This window comes from Anastrepha obliqua, chromosome 1 (assembly GCF_027943255.1).
Source record: "Anastrepha obliqua isolate idAnaObli1 chromosome 1, idAnaObli1_1.0, whole genome shotgun sequence".
NCBI classification, from domain to species: domain Eukaryota; kingdom Metazoa; phylum Arthropoda; class Insecta; order Diptera; family Tephritidae; genus Anastrepha; species Anastrepha obliqua.
This window is the reverse complement of record NC_072892.1, coordinates 102,086,407-102,097,158: the sequence shown is the minus strand read 5'-3', so window position 1 is coordinate 102,097,158 and position 10,752 is coordinate 102,086,407.

Sequence of the window (10,752 nt, the reverse complement as noted above, 5' to 3'; positions counted from 1 at the left end):
ATTAAATTTTACGATATTTCAAACATTTTTTTTATCATTAATTCTTTTTTTTTACAATTAACAACGTATTTAAAATTATTTTGATTTTAGATCTCTTTTACTTTCAGCAGGAGAAAGTAGAAAAAATATACTTTCCACCTTCATTGTCATAACTCTTTCTCATTTTTCATATTCAAATTAAAGAAAGCTTTTAAAATTTTCTTATTAATTATTATGCTTATTAATTATTTTCTTATAATTAAAGATAATTACGATTAAAATTTGAGGAACTCGAAATTGACTTTAGAGCTATGCCTTTTTCCTTAGAGTTTCATGTAGAATCCGAAGTGCTCGAAACGATGTCGAAAGAAATTTTCCATACAAATTGGTCCACCTTAAGGTATATACATATATACATATATATGTTTTGCGATTTTAAAAGTATGCAAATAATAACAAAAACACTTGAGAACTCCCTAAATTAAGATGATAAAATAATAATTAAATTTCTGCATCAGTAACTCAACTAAACTTTTCTGAAAAAGATAGTAAAAGAAAAAAGAAATAGTCAAAAAAATAGTTTTGAGTGCAAAAAAAAAATCGAAAATTCCTTGTCATTGTAATAACAACAGCGCGAGTATCCAAATATTCTGTGCGATTAAAAAATTTAAAATGAATTTCAAAGATAAAAAATATAAATTTTTCAATATATCAAAAAATTTACCAAATCTGAATACCGCATAAGAAAGATATAGTTGAGTTATTGGATAAAACAATTTTAGTACAAAAGAAAATTTTAGAATAATATAAAAAAATTTATTTTCGTGTTGTAAACTGCTTCTATTTCGAAACTTTCAGTATTTTTGTAAATTTGACGGTATTACGATTTCATTGTTAAAACTATTCAGTTAAAACATATTTTGTTTTATTTTTAATAAATACGAGATATTCCTTGTACTTTATCTGTTTCTTCTTATTTTACATTTGGTTTCTTTTATAGAGTTGTGACATCGCAGCTAAGAAGTTGTTTTATTGTTTTTTTTTTTCTTTTTCTTGCTTTTTTTGTGGCCTAACAAAACACTAATTTGATTTTCTAACATCTTAAGCGTCATTTCATACAAAGAAATTTATTAAATTCGTTTTCTCTTAATTACATTCATTTTTATTTTATTTAATATAATTAAAAAAAAAACAACCTGCACATAAAAAAAATATCTGCCGTTCGCAGTCGGCTTAAAACTGTAGGTCCCTCCATTTGTGGAAAAAATCAAGACGCACATCAGAACAGGACAGAAATGTACGCGCCAGTAATTTTTTTGGTTTTTTAATTTAAAAAAATCTTTAAGTTGTTATAAACTTACTTCACTTTCTTTTCTCATTATTGCGTAACTTTTAATTTGAATTTATATTATCTTAAAATGAAATAATATTTTTCTGTTATATAACTTTTGTTTTGCTCTACTATTTATTTTTATTTTATTTGAGTTTATTTTGACTTAATTACTACCATTTAATATAAATTATTTTATCTTATTTTATTAAAATATTATAAATTTACTTCACTTTCTTTCTTTTCTCATTATTACGCAACTTTGAATTTAAATTAATTTTATTTTATTTAATTATTTGTTTCTTATTTTATTAAAATATTATAAACTTACTTCACTTCCTTTTTTTCTCATTATTACGCAACTTTGAATTTAAATTAATTTTATTTTATTTAATTTTGTATTGCATTTTATTTTATTATGATTTCTATTTTATTTTATTATGATCTTTATTTTATCTTTACTATTTATTTTTATTTCATTTGAATTTATTTTCACTTAATTACTACCATTTAATATAAAACATTTGTGTCTTATTTTATTTAATTTTTTTTACTTTAGCTTCTCTCTTTTTTCATTATTACGTAACTTTGAATTCAAATAAATTTTATTTTATATTATTTCATTTTATTTAATTTTTTTGTTGCAATTTTTGGATTTGATATAACTTTATTTCACCTAATTTTATGATTTGATTGAACTCTTTACTTTTTTTATTCCTTTTCATTTGATTTTACTTACATTTTTTTTTTCTTGTTTACTCCACTCGTTGGACCTCGACAAGACTCAGTCTTGCGTTGGTTTCGTTAATCTATTTTGCTTTTGGCGGGGTAGGTTATTAGCCTGCCGCCACCAGTAAATTTATTTAAATTTATTTTCACTTAATTACTTCTATTTAATATAAATTATTTTTATCATATTTTATATAAACAAAATTTATTTAAATTATTATGTTTCTTTCATTTTCATTATAACCTAACTTTTAATTTAAATTTGTTTTATTTTCTATTATTTTATTTTCAGTTCATTTTTTGTTGTATATATTTTTATTTTTTATATATACTATTTTATATATTTATTTATATAACATTTCATTTGATTTTATTTAAACTTATTTTCACTTAGTTACCTCCATGTAATATATTTTTTTTTAATTTAATTAAAAAAAAAATCATTTAAATTATTTACATCGGTTTTGTTTTTGTTTCATTAATACCTAGCTTTTAATTTAAATAAATTATATTTTCTATTACTGATGCTTTCCATTTCAATTCAACCGGGCTATTCGGGTCATGTTCTTCGATTTCGATGTAACTCAAATATTTTGCTCTCTGGTCAAAATAATGAGACCCGTATTTTTTTGTTCGCCCGAAAAAAATTTTTTTCAAGCTTTATCGGCAATTTTGTTTTTCGGCTCAAAATCGATTTTTTTTTTAATAATATAAGAATATTTTTTTAAATGCCCATAACTTAGTCAAAAATGAACCGATTTTAATGATTCTGGGTTCAAACTGATCGTTATTACTTACACGAGCGATTTCATGTAGAAACAATTGCAAAAAAGTAGTTGAAAATTTTTTTGCAAAAAACAAAAAGTGCGAAACAGGTTTTTTACTCAAAAATTCATTACTCAAAACCAACTCATTTTAGCTACTAGACATTCAGCTCAATTAAAGTTTGAGATGTCCTTTTGATTTGGAAAAAGTTATAAAAAAAACAAAAATACACTTTTTGAAATATTGAATTTCGAAAAAATTTGAATTTTTTTTCTTTTTTGCTAAATAAAAAATTTTCAACTACTTTTCTGCAATTGTTTCTACATGAAATCGCGCGTGTAAGTAATTACGATCATTTTGAACCCAGAATTATTAAAATCGGTTCATTTTTGACTAAGTTATGGGCATTAAAAAAAAAAATTTTCTTATATAATTAAAACAAATCGAGTTTGAGCCGAAAAACAAAATTGCCGATAACTCTTGAAAACAAATTTTTGCAGGCAAAAAAAAAAAAAATACGTGTCTCATTATATTGACCAGAGAGCAACATATTTCAGTTACATCGAAATCGAAGAACATGACCCGAATAGCCCGGTTGAATTGAAATGGAAAGAAGCATCTACTTCATTTAATTTAATTTTTTCGTTTTTATTTTAGTTTTTGTTGTATATATTTTTATTTTATATAACTTTATTTCAGTTAGTTTCATGATTTGATGTAATTCTTTACCTTTTTTTGTTTTATTACATTTTACTTTATTTTAATCAAATTTATTTCTACTTAATTACTTTATTTACCATTTGTTTTATTTTATTTAAAAAGAATTCTCTTAATTTATTTACTTCAGTTTTTGTATTTGTTTCATTAAGTCCTGGTTGGGTTGGTTGGTTTAAGGGTGACCCCGTATCGGAGTACCACATAGACCGCAAGTTGGGTCCGTTGTGTTGCCCTAGAGCTCATTATGTTACATGATTTCCCCACCTAACCGAAATTTTTATTGTAGATTTGGTCAAAGATATTAATTCGTTTCGAGAATTTGATGAGAGATTCGATTTTCACGTTCGAGAGTACTGAAAGATTGTCAATTGTTGGAGAGCCAAGAAGAGCGAGTCGACTTCTGGCTAGACCAGGACAACTGCAAATGTCTGCTCGATACTTCCTCATCTTCGTCCTCGCAGTATCTGCACAGGTCGTTTTGAGGAACCCCGAGCCGACGTGCGTGAGTTCCCAAAAGGCAGTGGCCGGTGATAAGAGATATTATATGCCTTAGTTCGTGTTTCGAAAGACTTATAAGGGTTTTTGTCTGTTTCAGATGGTAGGATGGCCAGATTTGTCTGGTCGTAACGCAAGTAGTTTCCACTCGCCACCTCCGATCAGCAATGCATTAAGTCCTAACTTTAAATTTAAATTTATTTTGTTTTCTATTTATTATTTTAATTTATTTCGTTTTTTTGTTGTATTTTATTTGATTGTAAAGGTTTCTTCAATAAGAGGTGTTAGTTTGACATTCAAAGAAAATTGCTATTTTTTAATATAAATGATCTGATGTTTATTTCATTATAAAGAGCAAGGCATGCCGCACCACGACCACGCTTATAGGACAATATCCTTTTCATGAAATTTTCCACAACCGATTTGCAAAGTCGCTGCCCTATGTCCTCGATAGCCTCACGAATTTCATCTTTGCGGTCTTGAATCGACTCTGGGTTGTTGGCGTAGACCTTCTCTTTCACGTGGCCCCAAAGAAAAAATTCACAAGGTGTTAAATCACAAGATCTCGGTGGCCAATTGTGATCACCTCTTCGAGAGATAACACGGTCCGGAAACTTTTCTCGAAAAAGATCAATGGTTTCGTTGCTTGTGTGGCACGTAGCGCTGTCTTGTTGAAAATAAACGTTGTCCAGATCAATACTATCCAATTCTGGCCATAAAAAATCGTTAATCGTCTCTCGATAGCGCAATACATTCACCTATAACACCTGTTATTGGAAAACCCTTTATATACTTTTTTCAGCTAATTTGATTTGATTTTATTTAAATTTATGTTAATTAAATTTTTATTTTATTTCATTTCCTATTATTTCATTTTATTTTATTTTCATTTGACTTAATTTAATATTATTTTAATTTAATTTATTCTATTTTTTAATTTGATTTTTTATTTCCTTAATTGATTTCGTTTTATTTTATTTTCATTTGATTAAATTTGATTTATTTTATTTTTTTAATTTTTTATTTTAATATTATTTCATTTCGTTTTATTTTATTTTATTTTCATTTGATTTAAATTAATTTAATTCTATTTTATTTTATTTTAATTTTATTTATTCTTTTTTAATATGGTTTTAAATTTTTTTATTTAATTTTTTTTTTATTTTATTTTCATTTGATTTAATTTTTTTTATTTTAATTTACATTTTTTTCAGTATATTTTATTTTCATTTGATTCAATTTATTTTGCTTAAATTTATTTACTTTTTTATTTTTATTTTTTCCGTTTGAAATAATTAAATTTATTTTATTTTAACTTTAATTTTAATTTAGTATACGGCAGATTCTGAAATATCCTGGCAATGACATTGAAATCCACTCGGAAGTGAATTACAGGATATGCCCGATTATTTTATTTATTTAATTTTTTGCTTACATTTACTTCCTTGAATTTCGATTAATTGAATTTTCATTTTATGCAATTTTTTGAATTTATATTCCTTTATATTTTATTTGGTTTTGCACGTCTGTACGTAAGTTTTACCTTGACTTCCGCTCCCAACCTCTCTACCAATTCCATTAACCACTCTTGCAATTTCAAAAACAATACGAGTTTTGTTGGTTTTGACGAATTGGTAAAGTATTTTAAAAGTTTTACCAAATGAAAATTAAAAAGAAAATTAAACCTAGTTGTGCTTACAAAAGCGCTTTAATAGCAATAAAAACATTTATTTATATAAAAAATACTGATACGAAAATTAACATATACAAATACATACATACATATATGCATGTACTCTATTTAACCATGTCTACACACGTATGTAGATATGTAGATGAACGTAGTTGTTAGCTGTGTAGTTTACTTTTTGAGCTGAGCAATTATGAAACAGACACACTGTGCTTATGATATTTATTATAAAACAAACATCACAAAAATACGATTATGTAATTACTTTCATACAGCAATCAACTGCAATAATTTTACACTCTCGACTGTGAAGACTTGCACGTACATACATACATAATAACAACAAAAACAATTAATAAACCAAAAATGCTGATATTTACACCAAAAAACAAAAAAAGATATAAAAATAAAAAATGAAGACAAAAGGTTTGCTGACATTTTATTGCTACATATATACATTTACACGAATAGACACTCGCGTTTTATTGTAGTGGTGGAAAATTGCAATTAATCAACGAATATTACTTATATACAAGAAATTCAAAATATGAAAATAGCGATAAATGCTTAATAGCGATTTACTTGTTAAATACACGTAAAATAATCGAAAAACGAAAACGTTAAAAAATATAGCACCTACTTAATCCACCGGTAAATGTGAATCTATTAAATTGAAAATAAAGTTGATGACGTAAGCAGTTTTATTCTGAGAGCAAAGTGACACCAGGTTTGGAAGTTAGAATTGGTATAAAGTTTATGATTACAATTTTTCATTCTATTTAGAAAATTGAAGTACCAAGCAAATTCAGCTGGTGGAAACTTCACCACCCAAAAACCAATTGGGACTAGTCGGACACCAGTTTTTAGGGCAAGTTTAACTCTGCTATGAATTTTCATGTCGCGATGCAACAGTCGGGTATGGCGTACGGCCTAACCGGTGTTTTGAAGATTCCTAAGTTTAACCATCCGTTGGGCACTGGGGTCTGGACAGACTGGTTTTTTTCGGCCTTCGACGTGAATATAACATATTGCTATTGTAGATAAGACTTGAGTTTCTAGGTATCTTCCTAAAATTTAATTTTCTATCGACTTACGGATATAACCTTTTAAAAAGGGTGCTCGTAGAGAACGAAAAAAGGTCAAACCCGGGTGCCCAATCAAAGGTTTTATAAAAGGTGACCAACGGAAGATTAAGAAGGAGCTGCCGTAACAACGGACTGACAAATACAATCGGATGTTAAAAAAATAAAAATTAAGTGGAATACTCTGGCAATTTGGGGGTTTTTATCCCGCCATTTAAAAATAATAGTGCAAAAAAAGTTTAACTCTGCTTTCCAGTTAATCTATCAGCTCTATTCTTGTTTTGCTATGGTCGTTCATTGTTTTATATAATTGGATGATTAATTTTGCGCCACCTATAGACTCAACAAGCAGCGGAAATATTCGAAACTCGACTCTCCGCCCTGAGGTCACTTTAACATACAGCAGGACCGCATTTTTCGTTCCTGAATTTTATTTGGAAGCAATTAGATTGCAGTGTACCCACAAAAAAAACTCAAGTATTATGAACCGTGTCAGATGTAAGCATTATCGGGAAACGTGTGCTTTAACTCGACTGTAACGAAGTGCAAGCAGTAATTTTGCATAATTTTCAAACCTCTCAACAGTTAATTTAATAGGCGCACTTCTGAGTGTGTGCTAAACACACCTATTGAAAGAAATAAAATATCTTCAGCTATTGACACCCTGCATTGAATTTGAGAGAAAATGGAATTTGCATTCTCTCTTAGTGTATACGCTAAGGCGCGAGGTATATTTGGGCACAAGGTGCATGATAAATTGTTTTTTAGTGATATAAAGGGTGGTTAAGTTTCCAGGGCCGGTGCTGGTTTTAAATAAAATACAATTTTTTTATTTTTTTATATTTATATTTTTTATATTTATATATTTTAATATTGGTATGGTTCAATTACGTATGGAACAAAATATCGGCCAAATGGCCGCCGTGGCCTCGGCGGTAGACCGATGGTCCAAATTTTCGATGACGCTGAGAAATAATTGAGGTTCTATGCCGTTAATGTGCCGAATTATCTCATCCTTTAGCTCTTGAATTGTTGCTGGCTTATCGACGTACACTTTTTCTTTCAAATAACCCCAAAGAAAGAAGTCCAACGGTGTCGTTGACGTTTAGGTGTGGTTCACATTCAACATCGGCCCTTGAAATTTAACCACTCTTTACAAGCATACAGGTCTTCAAAGGCAACGATCGGGTTAAGTCTGTGGCTTCGCCTGCTTGATGTTCATGTGATGTGTGCTAGTTACAAGCAATAGAATGGGAGCAAAGTATAATAATAGCTGCGTATGACCCAAGGCACATTCAAAAAAGTATAAGGAATTTCGACATTTCTCTCTTTTGACGGAAATTTCTTTAGTATATCCAAATTTTAAATTGAAATAAAACAACGATATTTTAAATTGGTTGGGCATTCTTTATTATTTTGGCGTAGAACCTTGCTGACATTTATTTTTTAAAGACAGTTCGTAATTCGGCCATCCGTAAGCCATAATTTCTTTGGCCCAGAGCCCGTTTTGCCAATCCCTTCTGCGGCCATCGCAGCCACCGTTAGCAAATGGGTAACTACCACCCACAAGCGAGCTTGGCAGGCTGAGAGAGGCTGCAGATCGACTAAACTGATGTTACCTGTCATGTCCGATCGACTGTCGTAAACCCTTCTGTCATTAAGCAGAGGGGAGTGCAGACGGCTGGTTGGACTGATGACGGGCCACTTTCTGTGGGCGAAGCACATGGAAAGGTTGGGCATCTCAGACAGTGTACTCTGCCCAGCTTGTAAAGAGGAGGATGAGATGGCCGACCACTTCCTGTGCGTCTGCCCCGCCTTCGCTCGAATCAGGTTTGAGGTCTTTGGCACTGATGTGTTAAGAAGCGACGTTCTTGGCTCCTTGGCACCATAAGATCTACTCAGATTTCTTCGGAGATCGGGTATATTTAAAGAAAATTAAAAGAGAATCCAAGTGTAGTACAATGGACTTAATTAATGGCTGACTGCTGCACTTGCTAGTTGTCCCGACAAAAAAAAAAGCCACAATTTTGAATGACTTGCTGGAGGACTTCGGTCGGTATCTCGTGAAAAATTTTAGTAATAATGGCTTTCAATGCCTTAATTGAATCTAGTTTATCCCCAAAGCATTTAGAATTTACATACCCTCACAAATAAAAGTCCAAAGGTGTTATATCGCACGATCTTGGTGGCCACTCCACTGGTCCGAGACGAGAGAAGTTGGTCACCGAAACGACGACGCAGTCAATCAATTGTTTTCTCTAGCCCATAGGCCGCACCAAACGGTTGATTTCAATGGATGTAATGACTGTTCTTGAATTACTTCGAGCTGCTCTTCAGCCAAAATGCGGCAATTTTGACGTAGCTGTTAAGTCATAAATGGGCCTCTGAACACCATAAGTTGGCTTGGACGCGCGATGAATACTTTTCGCAGATCGTAGAATTTCGTAATAAAATTGTACGATTTCTAAACGTTGTTGAGGCGTAAGTCTTTCCATGATAAAATATCAATGAATACTCGAAAATATTATATATTTAGTTTGAAAGTAGTCTCGCGTGATCTGTCAATAACACCTTATTGGTAGAAGTACCTCCAATCTGATCACCATATACGAGAGAATTTTGTTAGGCAGCGGCAATTGGAATTTTTGTTTTACTAACCGGTAGAGTTAGTTTTAAGCCCCAATCTTTTCTCTCGGTGCGGATGTGAGTTTTCCAAGTGAGTTTGGAGTCCATATGAATTCTTACTTAGTTCGTTCGATTGTGGCATCTCGATGCCATTGAGCTTTACTGGACCACTATTCGGTTCGAAGGGCACAGGTTCGAAGCACCAGGCATAAAACAGCCACTGGCAGAAAAAGCATTTCTGCAATAAAAAAACTGCTCATATAAAACCATTTGCCGTTCGGAGTTGGCTTAAAACTGTAGGTCCCTCCATTTGTGCAAAAACATCCAGACGCACGCTACAAATAGGAGGAGCAGCTTGGCCAAACACTCAAAAAGGGTGTAAGGGCAAACGTCCATTATTTTCTCGGTAGATGGCTGTAGAGATCGATATCTCGTAGAGTATCGATCAAACAATTCGAAGTTGATGCTCGTTGTTAAGATTCTATTTCACGCTAAAAAAATCATTTTCTGTTTTTGTTTGTTCAATTCAATTCGAAGTCCTCAGAGAGTATATTTTACATTTTTTTTACTGTAACAGCTAATCACGTGCAATTTTGGTTTCGGTTGATTACTGTTCAGGCATTTTCGATGCTAAAGAAAATGTCGATAATGTCGATAGAATCACAAAAATAATGGAAGTTGACCGGCAAGTTAGTAGTCGTAGTTTGAATCCATTAGCTTTTGATTGGAGAAAATGCGAAGAGATAAAAGCAAAGTTGGATGCTGTCTATGGGGACGCTTCGCCATCTATGACAACATTTTTATATTGGTTTAACGAATTCAAAGTGCGCGAAGTAATAGAGGCCATAGGTGTGTCGACCGGAACTTTAATTAATATTTTATCTGATAAGTTGGCGATGAAAAAATTGTGGCCCCAATGGATGCCGCGATTGCTCACAAGTAACAACAAGCGGATGCGGCTGTTAATTTCGAAGCAGTGTTGGGAGTAATTTAAGCGAGATCCGAAGAAATTTTTGCGTTGAGTTGTCACCGTTGATGAAACCTGGACTCATCATTATAGACCAGAAACTAAGCAACAATCAAAATAATGGTTTTCTCCCGGTGAGGCTGCTCCAAAGAAGGCGAAGACAGTCCCATCGGCTCGGCAATGGCTCGCAGGAAAAAAATTTAGTTCAAACGAGGAAGTCAGCGCCGAGACAGAGGCGTATTTTGGAGAGTTCGGTAAATTATATTTTTAGGAGGGGTTAAAAAAGGACGTAGCGTAGGGGGAAGTGTATCTTTCTAAAAAGGGACTATGTTGAAAAATAAAAACAAATTTTTTGAAAAAATGATGTCTTCGT